This window comes from Canis lupus, unplaced genomic scaffold, assembly GCF_011100685.1.
Source record: "Canis lupus familiaris isolate Mischka breed German Shepherd unplaced genomic scaffold, alternate assembly UU_Cfam_GSD_1.0 chrUn_S2089H2288, whole genome shotgun sequence".
Taxonomy (NCBI): Eukaryota; Metazoa; Chordata; class Mammalia; order Carnivora; family Canidae; genus Canis; species Canis lupus.
In genome coordinates this window covers 23854-41110 of record NW_023330970.1, presented here as the reverse complement: position 1 = coordinate 41110, position 17257 = coordinate 23854, and the positions used below count along the sequence as shown (strand labels likewise).

At 46.0% G+C, this 17257-nt stretch overlaps 1 long non-coding RNA gene across 1 annotated transcript; it reads left to right on the top strand.

The window, feature by feature from the left end:
* The first annotated feature begins 825 nt into the window (after positions 1 to 825).
* On the top strand, positions 826 to 16661 carry LOC119878925. The gene is made up of 4 exons (XR_005387234.1): positions 826 to 892; positions 2432 to 2579; positions 15282 to 15418; positions 16449 to 16661. It is a non-coding gene; the product is annotated as an uncharacterized LOC119878925 (long non-coding RNA).
* Positions 16662 to 17257: the final 596 nt, after the last annotated feature.

The window sequence follows — 17257 nt, the reverse complement described above, 5'->3', positions numbered from 1 at the left end:
CCATCCACGCTGACAGGAGCCCCTGGGCCGCCTCAGAACATGTGGGGAGGCTTCTGAAAGATGGGGCACTGCGTCACTCTGGCAGGAGCTAACTGGCCCCTCAGGACATAAGTTGAGTCTTCTGGAAGCTGGGGGCTGCATCCACAGTGACAGGAGCCTCGGCCACCTCAGAACCTGCGGTGACGCTTCGGGAGGATGTGGGGCCACGTCCGCACAACCGGACGCTGATGTCCTCAGGACCCCCAGTGTAGACTTCGGGAAATATGGGGATGCGTCCATGCGGACAGAAGACCCCAGCCTTGTCAGAGCCTGTGGTGAGGCCTAAGAAAAATGTGGATTCCGAATCCCCACTGACAGAAGTCTCCGGCCTCCTCAGGACCCGCTGTGAATGATTGGGATGATTTGGGGCCACGTCCATTCTGACAAGAGTCCCCAGCCTCCTCAGGTCTTATGGTGAGGCTGAGGAAAATGTGGGGCCACGTCAAGACTGAGAGGACCCGCGTCCTCCTCAGGACCTGCACTTTGGCTTTGGGACACATGGGGCTGCATCTAGGCTGACAGGAACCCACAGCCTCCTCAGGACCGCGGTGAGTTTTCAGGGGACATGGGGCCATGTCCAGGCTGACAGGAGGCCCCGGCCTCCTGAGAACCTGCGGTGAGGCTTCCAGAGGATGTGAGGCATCCAGAAGGATGTTCCATCTCCTTCCAGAGGAGGCATACTCCACGTTGACAGGAGACCCGGCATACTCAGGGCCCGCTGACTATGACTCTGGAACACGTGGGGCCACGTCCGCATTCACAGGAGCCTGACTTCCTCAGGACCCCCTGGAGGACTCTGGAGGCGCCGTTAGGGGCCACGTCAATGTCAGAAGGGACTCCTCAGAACCATAGGGTAAGTGAATGGGTAGAATGAATGCTAAGGTCAGGGGAGGGGAGGCATTTGGTGGTTAGGCTTAGGTTAGATGTTAGGGGTTAGTGATTAAGCTTATGGTTATGGATTAGAGGTTAGGGTGAGGGTTAAGGGTAAGGGTCAGTGGTTAGGAGTTAGGAAGGGGGTTTGGGTTAGGGACAGGAGTAAGAGTTAGGTTTAGGGTTTAGACTTTAGGGATTAGGGTAGGAGGTTAGGAATTAGGGTTTGGGTTATGGTTAGAGTTAGGGTTGGGCTAGGTTTGCAGTTAGGGTTAGGGGTTAGGGTGTGAGTTTGGGTTAGTCGTTAGGGTTAGGGAGAAGAGTTAAAGTTAGGGCTAGGTTTAGGGTTAGGGCGAGGGTTAGGTTTAGGATAGGGGTTAGGGCTAGGGTTAGGGTTAGTGTTTGGTAGGGGTTAGGGTTAGGGTCAGGTCAGGGTCAGGGTATGGTTTTGGAAAAGGGTAAGAGAGGGTTAGGCAGTGGGTTAGGGATTAGTTTAGGGTACATGTTAGGGTACAGTTTGGGGTATGAGATAGGATTAGTATTAGAGGGTTAGGGTTAGGGTACATGTTAAGGTTAGGAATAGGATTTGAGTACATTAAGATAAGGTTAGGGTTAGAGGTTAGGGTTAGGGTTAGATTTAAGGTAAGGGTCAGGGTTAAGGGTTTAGAATAGGTTTAGGGGTTATGGTGAGGGTTGGCAGGAAGGTTCAGTGAATGTGTTTCGGTCTTGGGGTTTGTGTTTGGTTTTTGATTAGTGATAATTCTTGTTTAAGGGTTAGGTTACCATTAGGCTTAAGTGGAGGGTTAGGGTTATGTCTCTGTATGGTTAGAGTTTGTGTCTTGGCATGTGCCTGCACTGGGATTCCTAGCATCTTGGGCAGTTTAGTTTTATGCACTCTATTTAGATTTTGGGTTCAAAGATAGCCTGACTCCACCAAGTCAGCAGCCTCCACAGAGAGTCAAAATCCAGGCTTCTGCTGGGGTGAGAATAGGCATGGCAGGCTTCTCCTGAGCTGAGCTAAGGAGGGGGATTTGTGGCTCTAAAGACTCTTTGGATTTTCAGTTGCTTTTATGATTTTATCTCTTGTGCACACATGTTTCATCAATACTACCAATTATTATTTTAAACTTTTACTTGAATTCCTCTTTGTAAACACAGTATGATATAGTATCAGGTTTACCACATAGTGATTCAACCCTTGAATACAACGCCTGGGTCTGGTCAGAGGTGACCTCCTCTATGCCCATCCCCTGATTCCCCTTCCCCCCCGTTCCTCTGGTATCTATTAGTTTATTCTCTGTGGTTAAGAGTGTGTTTTTTTGTTTGCTTCTCTCATCCCCCCTCTGCCCCTTTGCCAGTTTGTTTGGTTTCTTAAAATTCACATGTGAATGCAATTGTATGGTATTTGGTATCTGTCTTTCTCTGACTGAGTGAGTTCATTTAGCATAAGTCCCTTCCACTTCTCCCACGTCATTGTAAATGGCTTCCTTTCATCCCTTCTGATGACCGAGTGATGTCGCAGTGTGTATATTTACCACATCGTCTCTGCCCATTCTTCTGTCGATGGACATCTGGGCTCTATACAGTTTCGCTGTTGTTGACAATGCTGCTACCAACACTGGGCTGCGTGTTCCTCTTCGAATCTACTCAACTACTTTTGTATCCTCAGGGTAAGTACCTAGCTGTGCAATTTTGGAATCATAGGGTAGCTCTATTTTTAACTTCTTTTTTAAAATTTTTTTTGTGATAATCACAGAGAGAGAGGCAGAGACACAGGCAGAGGGAGAAGCAGGCTACATGCCCCGGGAGCCCGAGGTGGGATTCGATCCCGGGTCTCCAGGATCACGACCTGGGCCAAAGGCAGGCGCCAAACCGCTGTGCCACCCAAGGATCCCCTATTTTTAACTTCTCGAGGACCCTCCAGACTGTTCCACAGTGGCTGCACCTTTACTTATTTATTCATGAGAGACAGAGAGGGGCAGAGTTATAGGCAGAGGGAAAATGAGGCTCCATATGGGGAGCCTGATGTGGGACGTGATCCCCCAGGACCCTGGGATCATGACCTGAGCCAAAGCAGTTGCTCAATCACTGAGGCACCCAGGTGCCTTGCTGATTCAATTTCTTTGCTAGTTATGGGTCTGTTCATATTTTCCATTTCTTCCTATTTCAGTTTTGCACATGTGCTCGTTTGTACATTTCTAGGGATTTGTCCTTTTCTTGCAGGTCTCCCAGTTTGTTAGCGTATAATCTTTCATAGTATTCCCTTATAATTGTCTTATTTTTCTGGTGTTAATTGTTATCTCACTTCTCTCATTTGTGATTTTATTTATTTAGGTTTTCTCTTTTCTAGTTGATACGACTGGCTAGGGCTTGATCCATTTTCTTAATTATTTTGGAGAACCAGCTCTTAGTTTCGTTATTCCATTCTACTGTTTTGTTTTTTCTGCATTGTTTATTTCTGCTCTCATCTTTATTTTTTCCCTTTTTCTGTAGCCTTTAGGCTTTGTTAGCTATTCCTTTTCCAGCCTCTTTGGGTGTAGGGTTAGGTTGCGAATTGGAGACTTCTTGTTGCTTGAGATAGGCCTGTATTGCTATGTACTTCCCTCTTAGGACTGCCTTTGCAACATCCCAGAGGTTTGGAGAAACATGTTTTCATTTTTTTTTTGTTTTAAATTTCCTCTTTAATTTCCTGGTTGCTCTATTCATTCTCTAGTAGGATGTTCATAATCTCCATGTATTTTTGGTCTGTCAATTTTGTTTCTTACTGTCGACTTCCAGTTTCATAGCATCATGGTCCAAATATGTAAAGGGTGTGATATCAACCTTCTTGTACCTGTTGTACCTGTTAAGGGCTGATTTGTGGGACATGATATGATCTGTTCTGGAGAATGTCCCATGTGCACTTGAAAGGAATGTGTATTCTGCTTTAGGAATAAATGTTCAGACTATATCTGTTGAGTCTCTGTGGTCCAGTGTGTCAATGTTATTGTTCCCCTTTTGATTTTCTGCATAGACGATCGGTCCATTGCCATAAGTGGGTGTTAAAATCCCCTGTCATTGTATTATTATCAGTGAGTTCCTGTATGTTTGTTGTTAATTGGTTTCTATATTTAGGTACTCCCATGTATCAGCATAAATATTTAGTTGTTTGAACATTTTTTTAAATAAATTTATTTTTTATTGGTGTTTAATCTACCAACAAACAGAATAACACCCAGTGCTCATCCCGGCAAGGGCGCCTCTCACTACCCTTCACCCATTCACCTTCACCCCCCGCCCTCCTCCCCTTAAAGCATCCCTAGTTCCTTTCTCAGAGTTAGGAGTCTTTTTTTAAAAATATTTATGTATTTATGATAGACATAGAGAGAGAGAGAAAGAGAGGCAGAGACACAGGAGGAAGGAGAAGTAGGCTCCATGCCGGGAGCCCGATGTGGGACTCGATGCTGGGACTCCAGGATCATGCCCTGGGCCAAAGGCAGGCGCTAAACCGCTGAGCCACCCAGGGATCCCCGAGTTAGGAGTCTTTATGTTCTGTCTCCCTTTCTCATATTTCCCACACATTTCTTCTCCATTCCCTTATATTCCCTTTCACTATTATTTATATTAACCAATTGAATGAGAACATATGTTTGTCCTTCTTCAATTGACTTACTTCACTCAGCATAATACCCTCCAGTTCCATCCACGTCGAGGCAAATGGTGGGTATTTGTCGTTTTTAATGGCTGAGTAATATTCCATTGTATACATAAACCATATCTTCTTTATCCATTCATCTTTCGATGGACACCATGGCTCCGTCCACAGTTTCGCTATTGTGGACATTCCTGTTAAACACATCGGGGTGCACGTGTCCCGGCATTTCATTGCATCTGAATATTTTGGGTAAATCCCCAAGAGTGCAATTGCTGGGTCGTAAGGCAGGTCTATTTTTAACTCTTTGAGGAACCTCCACACAGTTTTCCAGAGTGGCTGCACCAGTTCACATTCCCACCAACAGTGTAAGAGGGTTCCCTTTTCTCCGCATCCTCTCCAACATTTGTGGTTTCCTGCCTTGTTAATTTTCCCCATGCTCACTGGTGTGAGGTGGTATCTCATTGTAGTTTTGATTTGTATTTCCCTGAGGCAAGTGATGCAGAGCATTTTCTCATGTGCATGTTGGCAATATCTATGTCTTTGTCTGTGAAATTTCTATCCATGTCCTTTGCCCATTTCATGATTGGATTGTTTGTTTCTTTGGTGTTGAGTTTAAGAAGTTCTTTATAGATCTTGGAAACTAGCCCTTTATCTGATATGTCTTTTGAAAACATCTTCTCCCACTCTGTAGGTTGTCTTTTAGTTTTGTTGACTGTACCCTTGGCTGTGCAAAAGCTTCTTATCTTGAAGAAGTCACAATAGTTCATTTTTGCTTTTGTTTCTTTTGCCTTCATGGATGTACCTTGCAAGAATTTACTGTGGACGAGTTCAAAAAGGGTGTTGCCTGAGTTCTCTTGGATTTTGATGGATTCTTGTCTCACATTTAGATGTTTCATCCATTTTGAGTTTATCTTTGTGTATTGTGAAAGAGAGTGGTCTAGTTTCATTCTTCTGAGTGTGGATGTCCATTTTCCCAGTACCGTATATCGTAGAGACTGTCTTTCTTCCAATGATTAGTCTTTCCAACTTTATTGAATATCAGTTGACCATAAAGTTGAGGGTCCACTTCTGGGTTCTCTATTCCGTTCCATTGATCTATGAGTCTGTTTTTGTGCCAGTACCACACTGTCTTGATGACCACAGCTTTGTAGTACAACCTGAAATCTGGCATTGTGATGCCCCCAGATATGGTTTTCTTTTTTAAAATTCCCCTGGCTATTCGGGGTCTTTCCTGATTCCACACAAATATTAAAATAGTTTGTTCTAACTCTCTGAAGAAAGTCCATGGTATTTTGATAGGGATTGCATTAAACGTGTACATTGCCCTGGGTAGCATTCACTTTTTCACAATATTAATTCTGCCAATCCATGAGCATGGAATATTTTTCCATCTCTTTGTATCTTCCTCAATTTCTTTCAGAGGCATTCTATAATGTTTATGGTTGAGATCCTTTACCTCCTTTGTTAGGTTTATTCCTAGGTATCTTATGCTTTTGGGTGCAATTGTAAATCAGATTGCCTCCTCTATTTCTCTTTCTTCAGTCTCATTGTTAGTGTATAGAAATGCCATTGATTTCTCGGCATTGATTTTGTATCCTGCCACGCTACCAAATTGCTGTATGAGTTCTAGCAATCTTGGGGGGGAGGCTTTTGGGTTTTCTAGTTAGAGTATCATGTCATCGGCGAAGAGGGAGAGTTTGACTTCTTCTTTGCCAATTTGAATGCCTTTATTTATTTTTGTTGTCTTATTGCTGAGGCTCGGACTTCCAGTACTATGTTGAATAGCAGTGGTGAGAGTGGACATCCCTGTCTTGTTCCTGATCTTAGTGGAAATGCTCCCAGTGCTTCCACATTGAGAATGATATTTGCTGTGGGCTTTGCGTAGATGGCCTTTATGATGTCGAGGAATGTTCCCTCTATCCTTACGCTCTGAAGTGTTTTGATCAGTAATGGATGCTCTATTTTGTCAAATGCTTTCTCTGCATCTAATGAGAGGATCATATGGTTCTTGGTTTTTCTTTGCTGATACGATGAATCCCATTGATTGTTTGACGAGTGTTGAACCAGCCTTGTGTCCCGGAGATAAATCCTACTTTGTCATGGTGAATAATTTTCTTAATGTACTGTTGGATCCTATTGGCTAGTATCTTGTTGAGAATTTTTGCATCCATGTTCATCAGGGATATTGGTCTGTAATTCTCCTTTTTGGTGGGGTCTTTGTCTGGTTTTGGAATTAAGGTGATGCTGGCCTCATAGAATGAATTTGGAAGTACTCCATCTCTTTCTATCTTTCCAAACAGCTTTAGTAGGATAGGTATGGTTTCTTCCTTAAACGTTTGATAGAATTCCCCTGGGAAGCCATCTGGCCCTGGACTTTTGTGTCTTGGGAGGTTTTGGATGACTGCTTCAATTTCCTCCCTGGTTATTGGCCTGTTTAGGTTTTCTATTTCTTCCTGTTCCAGTTGGTAGTTTGTGGCTATCTAGGATTGTGCCCATTTCCTCTAGATTGCCTAATTTATTGGCGTATAGCTGTTCATAACATGCTTTTAAAATCGTTTGTATTTCCTTGGTGTTGGTAGTGATCTCTCATTTCTCATTCATGATTTTATTAATTTGAGTCTTCTCTATCTTCTTTTTAATCTGGTTGGCTAATGGTTTATCTATCTTATTAATTTGTTCAAAGAACCAACTCCTGGTTCTGTTGATCTGTTCCACATTTCTTCTGGTCTCGATTTCCTTGAGTTCTGCTTGAATTTTTTTTTATTTATTATTTATTTATATGATAGTCACAGAGAGAGAGAGAAGCAGAGACATAGGCAGAGGGAGAAGCAGGCTCCATGAACCGGGAGCACGACGTGGTATTCGATCCCGGGTCTCCAGGATCACGTTCCGGGCCAAAGGCAGGCGCTAAACCGCTGCGCCACCCAGGGATCCCATGCTCGAATTTTAATTAAGTCTCTTCTTCTGTTGCGATGTATATCCCCCTTAGGACTGCTTTTGCTGCATCCCAAAGATTTTGAACGGTTGTATGTTCATTCTCATTAGTTTCCATGAAAGCTTTTAATTCTTCCTTAATTTCCTGGTTGACCCTTTCATCTTTTAGCAGGATAGTCCTTCACCTCCATGTGTTTGAGGTCCTTCCAAACTTCTTGTTGTGATTTAGTTCTAATTTCAAGGCATTATGGTCTGAGAATATGCAGGGGATGATCCCAATCCCTTGGTATCGGTTCAGGCCCTATTTGTGACCCAGTATGTGGTGTATTCTGGAGAAAGTTTCATGTACACCTGAGAAGAATGTGTATTCAGTTGAGTTTGGATGTAAAGTTCTGTAGATTTCTGTGAAATCCATCTGGTCCAGTGTATCATTTAAAGCTCTTTTTTTCTTTGGAGATGTTGTGCTTAGAGACCTATCGAGGGTAGAAAGAGCTAGATTGAAGTCACCAAGTATAAGTGTATTATTATCTAAGTATTTCTTCACTATGGTTATTAATTGGTTTAAATACTTGGCAGCTCCCACATTCGGGGCATATGTTGAGGATTGTTAAGTCTTCTTGTGGGATAGATCCCTTAAGTATGATTTAGTGTCCCTCTTCATCTCTCACTACACTCTTCGGGGTAAATTTTAGTTTTTCTGATATAAGGATGGCTACCCCTGCTTTCTTTTGAGGACCTTTTGAATGGTAAATAGTTCTCCAACATTTTATTTTCAGGTTGTCGGTGTCCTTCTGTCTAATATGAGTCTCTTGTAGACAGCAAATAGATGGGTCCTGCTTTTTTATCCAGTCTGAAACCCTGCGCCTTTTGATGGGGTCATTAAGCCCATTCACGTTCAGAGTTACTATCGACAGATATGAGTTTAGCGTCTTCATGATATCTATTCAGTCCTTGTTTTTGTGGATTGTTCCACTGAGCTTCTTCTTAAAGGGGAATTTTAAGAGTCCCCCTTAAAATTTCTTGCAGAGTTGGTTTGGAGGTCACATATTCTTTCAGTTCCTGCCTGTCTTGGAAGCTCTTTATCTCTCCTTCCATTTTGAATGAGAGCCTTGCTAGATAAAGTATTCTCGGTTGCATGTTATTCTCATTGATGACCCTGAATATATCCTGCCAGCCATTTCTGGCCTGCCAGGTTGCTATGGAGAGGTCTGCTGTTACCCTAATGCTCCTCCCCATAAAGGTCAGGATTTTCTTGTCTCTTGCTGCTTAAAGATCTTCTCTTTATCTTTGGAATTTGCAAGTTTCCCTATTAAATGTCGAGGTGTTGGATGGTTATTATTGATTTAAGGGGGGGGATCTCTCTATTTCCTGCATCTGAACGCATGTTTTCCTTCCCAGATTAGGAATGTTTTCAGCTATTATTTGTTCAAATACTTATTCTGGCCCTCTGTCCATTTTGGCGCCCTTGGGAATCCCAATTACACGTAGGTTTTTCTTCCGCAGGCTGTCGTTTATTTCCCTTAATCTGTCTTCCTGGTCATTTAATTGTCTGTCTCTTTTTTCCTCAGTTTCTCTCTTTGCCATCAACTTGTCTTCTATGTCACTCATTCGTTCTTCCACCTCGTTATGCCTCATCGTTAGGACTTCCAGTTTGGATTGCATCTCATTCAATTGATTTTTCATTTCGGCCTGATTGGATCTAAATTCTGCAGTCATGAAGTCTCTTGAGTCCTTTATGCTTTTTTCTAGAGCCACCAGTAGCTGTATAATAGTGCTTCTGAATTGGCTTTCTGACATTGAATTGTAATCCAGATTTTGTAACTCTGTGGGAGAGACGACTGTTTCTGATTCTTTATTTTGAGGTTAGGTTTTCCTTCTAGTCATTTTCCTGAGTGCCGAGTGGCCAAAAACAAATTGAATTGGGAAAAGGAGAAAAAGAGAGGAGAGAAAGAAGGAAAGAAAAGAGAAAAAGGCAAAGAATAAAGGCAGAAAGAAGGAAAAAAGAGAATAAAAAAAGAAAAGAAAGAAAATGGGGAAAAAGGGTGGGGGAAGCAATCATAAATAAAAAAAACATGGGGGGATCTTCTGATTCTGTATACTTTAAGTTCCTTGACTTCCCCTGGAACTTGTCCGTCTAGCTGGTCTTCCAGGGGAGGGACCTGTTGTGTGGATTTACAGGTGTTAGCACTTGGGGGAGCTGCTCTGTCCCCTGCCTGGTGCAGGGCTCAGTGTGGTTAGTTTACCCCGTGAGGCCCCAGGAGGAACAACCCCAGTGGCAACAGCCAGCTCTGGAAACCTGTATTCAGCCCACGCAGTAACTCGGGAGCAGTCCATTTCTAATGGCTGAGTAATATTCCATTGTATACATAAACCACATCTTCTTTATCCATTCAACTTTCGATGGACATCGAGGCTCCTTCCACAGTTTGGCTATTGTGGACATTCCTAATATAAACATCAGGGTGCAGGTGTCCCGGCGTTTCATTGCATCTGAATCTTTGCGGTAAATCCCCAACAGTGCAATTTCTGGGTCATTGTGCAGGTCTATTTTTATCTCATTGAGGAACCTCCACAGAGATTTCCAGAGTGGCTGCATCAGTTCACATTCCCACCAACAGTGGTTTCTATATTTAGGTACTCCCATGTTGGCAGCATAAATATTTAGTTGTTTTATCATGATAGAGAGTCTTTTTAATTATGAAATAATGCCCTTCTTCATCTCTTCTTACAGTATTTGTTCTTTCTTTTTTGAAATTTAAAATCTTTATTTATTTATTCATGAGAATTACACAGAGAAGCAGAGGAAGGAACATAGCAGAGTGAGAGGCAGCCTCCCCAAAGGGAGGATGATGTGGGACTCGATCCTGAGATCCCAGAATCACACCCTGAGCCGAAGGCAGATGCTCAACCACTGAGCCACCAGGTGTCCCCCAGGGTGTGTTTTCAAATCTAATTTGTTTGATATAAGTATGGGTTCTCCATCTTTCTTTTGATATCCATTAGCGTCATAGGTGATTTTCCATCCCCTGACTTTCAATCTGTTGGTGTCTATAGGTCTAAGGTGAGCATCTTGTAGGCAGCGTACAGATGGATGTTGTTTTTTTAATAATAATTTTATTTATGATAGTGTGAGAGTGAGCGAGACTGAGGGGGGGGGCAGAAAATTAGGCAGAGAGAGAAACAGGCTCCCCACCAGGAGCCCAATATGGGACTCGATCCAAGACTTCAGGATCACACCCTGAGTCAAAGGCAGAGGCTCAACCCCTGAGCCACCCAGACATCCCGGATCCTGTTTTTTAAGCCACTCTGATACCCTATATCTTTTTATTGGAGCATTTAGTCTATCAGCATTCAGAGTGATTATTCAAAGATATGAACTTTGTGCATTTGTGTTCCCAGAAAAGTTGGTGTTTCTGGTGACGTTCTCTGGGCCTTTCTTGTCTTTGTTGCTTTTGGTCTCTTTTTTCCCCCACTAGAAGAGTCCCTCTTAAAATTCCTTACTGGATTGGTTAAGTGGTCATGAACTCCTTTATATGTTGCCTGTCTGGGAAAATCTTTCTCTCCCCTCTCCTGTATGACACCCTTGCTGAAGAAAGAATTCATACAAATTGGACTCCAATAAAAAGAAATTTAAAAACATAAAATAAATTCTTGCTAATATGATTGAGGAAAATGGCATTTAGGATGAAAACCAGAAGCAGAAAGAGAGGAGGAGATTTCACCCTCCGTAGCCTTCACAAGGACATGGTGTCCTTTCCTAGGAGGGCCCCCCCACTCCGGAGGATGCTTCCTGCCCCTCTGCCCTCCCTGTTGGAACACTGCAAACACATTCCATGCGTCCAACACCTCTGCAGTTATGGCTTATAGCATTTTTCCAAATATCCTATTGGAGACCACAGTGTAGTGTATGTAACCATCTGGCTCCTGTTTGACAACATTGGGAGGATTCCGACTTTTGTTGGTTTTGAGATGCGTGTGTGTCTATCACATGCAGCTATCCCATGCAGCTATCAGATCCTCTGGCTGGGTCACGCAAAACCCCGAAATGGTTGGCAGAACATCATTTCTGGTGCTGGCACTGGGCAGCTAGCTGGGCTCTCCTGGCCACGCCGGGGCTCACTCATGCAGGAACTTTCAGCTGGAGGGTCAGCAGAGCTGGAAGTTTTGGCTCGGCCACATTCCCATGTCCAGCAGGGGGTCTGGTTGCACTGGAAGGCATGTGGGGAAATCAGCTGTGTGTGCCTGGTGGCGCCCCTGCAGGGGCTGGTTGGGGCCTAGGTAGTGCCCCCTCCTCCTCTCTGGGGGTCTCTCCATGCCCCAAGCACATAGTTCTGGGAGACACAGAAATGGGCTGGCTCTGCATTTTCACACCACAACACTTTATTGAGTTTCTACAGCAAAGGGCTCAGAGCCATGAGTTCGTGCCTTCTCCTGGAGAAGGAGACCTTTCTGTCCTTTAAGGGGGGGGCAAGAATCACATGGGGTGGGGGGGCGGGTGCTGGAGTCCCCCACCTGGGAGCATGTGTGGACTCCGTGTGGGGGTGAGTGTCCTGAGGTTTCAGCCTGATTGACGGTTCTGAGGACAGCAGAGCTGACCTGGACCTGCAGTTCATGGGCTCCTGCTCTGGGTCCCCGCAGGGCAGCTGGACCCCGGCCTGGGCTCTCTGGGGCCACAGCACCTGGAGGAGCCTGCCTCATGGTGTGGGTGCGGGTGTGGCCCACCAGCTTACCCCTCCTCTCCCCACACTGGTGTGTCCCGGGATCCCCAGGGCTGCCCTAGATCAGCGACCTGTATCTGTGGGGCACGCCCAGGGCCCTGCAGGCCACATCCAGCTGTGAGAGGGCTTGCTCAGCCCGGGGCCAGAATCCAGGGCTGGCCAGGGCCATGGGGCCTGATTCCATTAGTCCTTGAGTTGGGACTGGTGGGGACTCAAATCAACCCAACCCCCAAGAGCCTGGGCCCAAGTCAGCCCAGGTCCCTCTGGGTTAGGGGCTGGTGTCCTGTGCAGGTTGTGCCGCCCTCCAGGAGGAAGAGTGGGAGGAGGCAGGGCACAGTGCTTCCTCTGCTCCACCTACCTGCACCCACCCTGTCGGGGGCTCCCTGTCTTTCCTCCTCCCTGCAACCCCTGGATACACTATGGGACACCGGGCTTCTGATGGTAGCAGGCTGTCCAGAGAACCACGGGGAGGCTGAGCATGTCCCACAGGGTGCACCTGCACTGGGTCCTTGCTGGGGGGCGATGGTGTGTGAATGGATGATTTTGGGGCAGGGGTATGATGGTGGTGGATTGAGGGGGATGGTGTAGGGGGGATGGTGTTGGGGTATAGTGTGGGTGGGGTTTGTGTGGGGGTGTGTGGGTTTGAGGGGGATGGTGTAGGGGGGATGCCATGAGGGATAATGATGTAGGGGGATAGTGTATGGGTAGGGAGTGAGGGGGATGGCGTGGAGGGCCTGCGGACACAGGGCATCCCCTTTCTTTAAGATGCACACCAAGACATCTACAGATAAAGGCGACCACAGTCTGGGGTTTATTGTGACACCTGCCCCAGGGGTCCCGGGTGGTCAGTGCAGGGCCCTGGCTGGACCGGGTGCATTATCTGGGGGTCATCATACTATGTATGTTTACAAATTGCAAATTGTCTCAAATTAAATGCATAGAATTTAGAAATATATAAAGCACCGTGGGTGGGTGTCACTCTGACCCTTCCGACCCTCATCGGATCGATGTGTGTCCTCCTCCAGTCACAGCCATGCAACCTGCCCCCAGGTCCCCTTAATGCCCCCCATGGCCCCCACCCAGGCACCTGGTTTCAGGGTGCCGTCCGTTACCCCTTTGGGGTTCAGCTCCCATGGCAAGCCCTGGACGACCCATCCTAGTGACCTCCTCATCCCTAAGACACTGGGTGTTGGGGCACAGAGGTCATCCCTAGCACCCTTTCATGCTGCCGTGTTTTGTTGGCTGCTGTTCTTCCCCCGGCCTCAAAGCCCCATGTTCCCTACTCAGAATCCACCAGTCCTCCCCCGGGTCCCAATCCCCCCTAGCACCTCAGCCTCATACTACCCGGTAGTAGTCCCAAAACATGATGTGACTGCTGAATGTCATGTTGATGTCCATGTCCACCTGCTTGATGTCCCTGGAGGAGACCAGGGCCTCTTACTTCATTTCCTGTGGGAATACCAGGGAGGAGGAGCCAGCATCAGGGACTCAGACCCCGACATGTCACCAGGTGCCACCCTGGGCAGGGAGCCAGGGGTCACCATGGGAGTGTGTCCTGCTGAATCCTCCTTCCTTCCCCTGGGAGGCCAGGGAGGGCGGGAGTGCCCAGCATGCCCATGGACCTGTGTGAGGGCCTGTGCCCAGCTGTTGTGGGCGGGGAGGTGACTGAGGGTCAGCCTGGGTGGGAGGGGACAGGGAGTCAGTCCAGGTGGGAAGGGGACATGGGGGTGTTGTGCCCAAGATGGCGAATCCAAGAAACCACTAAGGAGCCGACACTGATGCAAACAAACGAGGATTGTTTTACAAACTCGAGCATGGGTCCAAGTATTCCCCACAGAGTTAGGAGTCTTTATGTTCTGTCTCCCTTTCTGATATTTCCCACACATTCCTTCTCCCTTCCCTTATATTCCCTTTCACTATTATTATATTCCCCAAGTGAATGAGAACATACAATGTTTGTCCTTCTCCGATTGAGTTACTTCACTCAGCATAATACCGTCAAGTTACATCCACCTTGAAGCAAATGGTGGGTATTTGTCATTTATAATGGCTGATCAAGGCCCACCTTTTCTCTCTCTTCATCTTCTGAGTCTACTATGATATGAATGTTATTGTTTTAATAAGTGGCTGAGTTCCCAAGTCTGCCTCTGTGGTCCATAACCTTCCTTGTTTTTAAGGCTTCCACTTGGGACTGCATCTCAGTTATAGCATTTTTAACGTTGGCTTGACTAGATTTTAGTTCTTTTATTTCTACAGTAAGGGATTCTCTAGTTTTGTTCTGTGCTCTTTTTCCAGCCCAGCTGCTATCTTTATAATCATTGTTTTAAACTGTATTTAGACATCATATATGTGAATAGATGAACTTCCTGGCTTTGAGTACTACCTCATGTTATTTTATGAAGGTGAATTTCTCCATCTCATTATTTTTTTTCCAAAAAAGAAAGAAGGAAGAAAAAGAAAAACCAAGAAAAACAATAAAAACTGCCCTCCTAAAAGAACACCAGATTATTTTGGCCTGCTTGTTAAAAGATTCTAAATCCCAAAATAAGAAGCACAATTAAAGTACCATGAAACTAAACATAAGAAACATATAAGGTACATACATAAAAATTAAAATAAGGCAATTTATAAAATAGAATCAAAGAAAATACATGAAAATAAAGCACAAAGTACAAAGGAAGCTAGACCCTACTTTCCAGGCAGAGCTAAAGCTCTGCAGCCTCTGTGGTCCAACAGCTTGGTGGCAGCGAGTGGTCTGTGTGGGGTCTGGGAATGGGCCATGGCGCTGATTGTCAGGTGCACATCTGCCTGAGAGATGCACCTGCGGGGTCAGAGGTGGTGTGGGCTTTAGCGCCTCTGGCCTCCAGCGGGTCGCACTGTGCTGATCCCTGAGACTCAGCGCTGATGGGAGGGATACGGGTGGGGACGCTGGGTCCTCTTGCTCTGGGGCTGAGCATCCTGCCCCCCAGTCTGCAGGCCCACCACAGAAGAGCCGCGAAACCCCTGGGTCTCTGCCGCTTCTCTTAGAACCCTGCTTTCACTCTGCCTTCATCCAAGTTTCTTTTGGTTTTGTTTTTTTATCTCAGACTGTTGTGCCCAAGATTGCGAATATGAGAAACCACCGAGAAGTCGACACGAATGCAAACACACGAGGGTTAGTTTACAAGATCGAGCTTGTGTCCAAGTATACCCGACACAGCAGAGTAGGGACTTGGACCCCAAGGTGGGTTTTTGCTTAGTTTTAAGGGCTAGTCTCGGGGACCTCCAGAAGGGCTGGAGCAATTCCTCAAGTTCTGTTTACATTTTGATATGGGGCCTTCAAGGGCATTGAGCTCTGTTCTCATGCTAATAGGGCCTTCCTGTCCTAGTCCTGGGCTCAGTTTTGATTCTATTGTGGGGCTTTCTAGGACATTAAACTGTAAACAGCAACGGTTCCACACCTGGAATGGGGACGTCACACTCTCCCTATATGCTGAAGATGCGGTACTAGAAGCATGAAACCCGAGAGCCTCCACCAAAACCTGTTAGAACTAAGGAGTGCGTTCAGTAAAGTCACGGGACACAAACTTACCCTAAGAACAGAGTAGCCTTGCTGTGTCCCGACAATGAGCACTCAGGAAGGAAATGAAGGATATGACTCCCTTCTCCATTCTCAATTAATAATGAGACTGAACCAAAGGAGCACAAGACTTGTGCACTGAGCCATACCAGGCTCTGGGAGGCCATCCTAGGCTCATGGGGTGGGAGCCTCATCTTGTGAAAATGTCCGCAGTTCCTGAATCCACCCTCAGATTCAATGTCATTCCTATCAAAATCATGGTGGCAGATCCTATAAATAGGAAAAAAAAAACCCATAACATCCATCCGCCCCCACAAATGACCCTGGACAGCAAATCAGTATTGGAGAGCCTGAGAGAGCGGGACGCAGCACTTTCCTATTTCAAATGATGTCACACAGACACAGGATAAAGCAGTGTGGTTCTCGGGCCCCCAGCTGGCTCCGTTGATTAAGCATCCAACTCCTGACCTCACCTCCGGTCCTGATCTCAGGCGTCATGAGTTCTACCCTGGGCTGGGCCATGGACGAGGCATGGAGCCTATTTCGACAAACCAGACCCACAGTGGGTGGTCCCGGTATAAGCTGAATGAGCAAAACTGAGAGTCTAGAAGGAAATGTGCTCTGATACAAATGATTTTTTAACTTAAATTAGTTTAAACCCAATTAATTAATGTATAGTGTGTTATACTTTCAGAGGAAGAATTCAGGGATTCACCAGTTGGAGATAACAGCAGTGCACGTGACAACACCTCCCCTGTTATCCCCAAACTCCAGCGGCCCTCAGTATTTTTCCTTTCATTAAGAGTCTGTATTTCCTGCATCTGTTTTTATCATATTTGTTTTTCCTTCCCTTTACAGTTGTTATCTGCTTTGCTTCTTTAATTCCACCTATGAATGACACCACACGGTCATTCTCTTTCCCGACTGATTTATTTCACTTAACATGATCCCTCTAGTTCTATCCACGTCATTGCAAATGGCAAGATTTCCTTCTCTTTGATAGCTGAGTACCATTCCTCTCTCTATGACCATCATCTATCTCCAATCCTCTTTATCCATCATCTGCCTGAGGGCACCAAGACTCCTCCCACAGTGTGGCTACTGTGGACCCGGCTGCTGTGGACACTGGGTGCAGTTGTCTGACGTCTCACTGCATCTGTATCTTCGGAGTGAGCTCCAGGCCATACACCTGCTGGTCGCAGGACGGCTCTATTTGTAACATCCTGAGGAGCCTCCACACTGTCCAGGGCGGCTGCACTAGCCCGCAGTCCCACCCACAGTGGAAGAGGGTTGAGTGAGTTTTGCAGGATGTGGTAAAAGTCTGGTCCACATTTCATTTCGTGTCCTGTGGGCTCCAATTCCTTGTCCTTAGGTATTTCTGGGGAAACCGGGTGTTGGGCTCCGTTTCAGTGAGATGTTTCCGATGTTAACAGGCCACAGCTGGAGCCTGGATGAGGCAGGTGCGGCCTCTGGAGCACCCGACTCCTCCTGCATGGCCTCCTG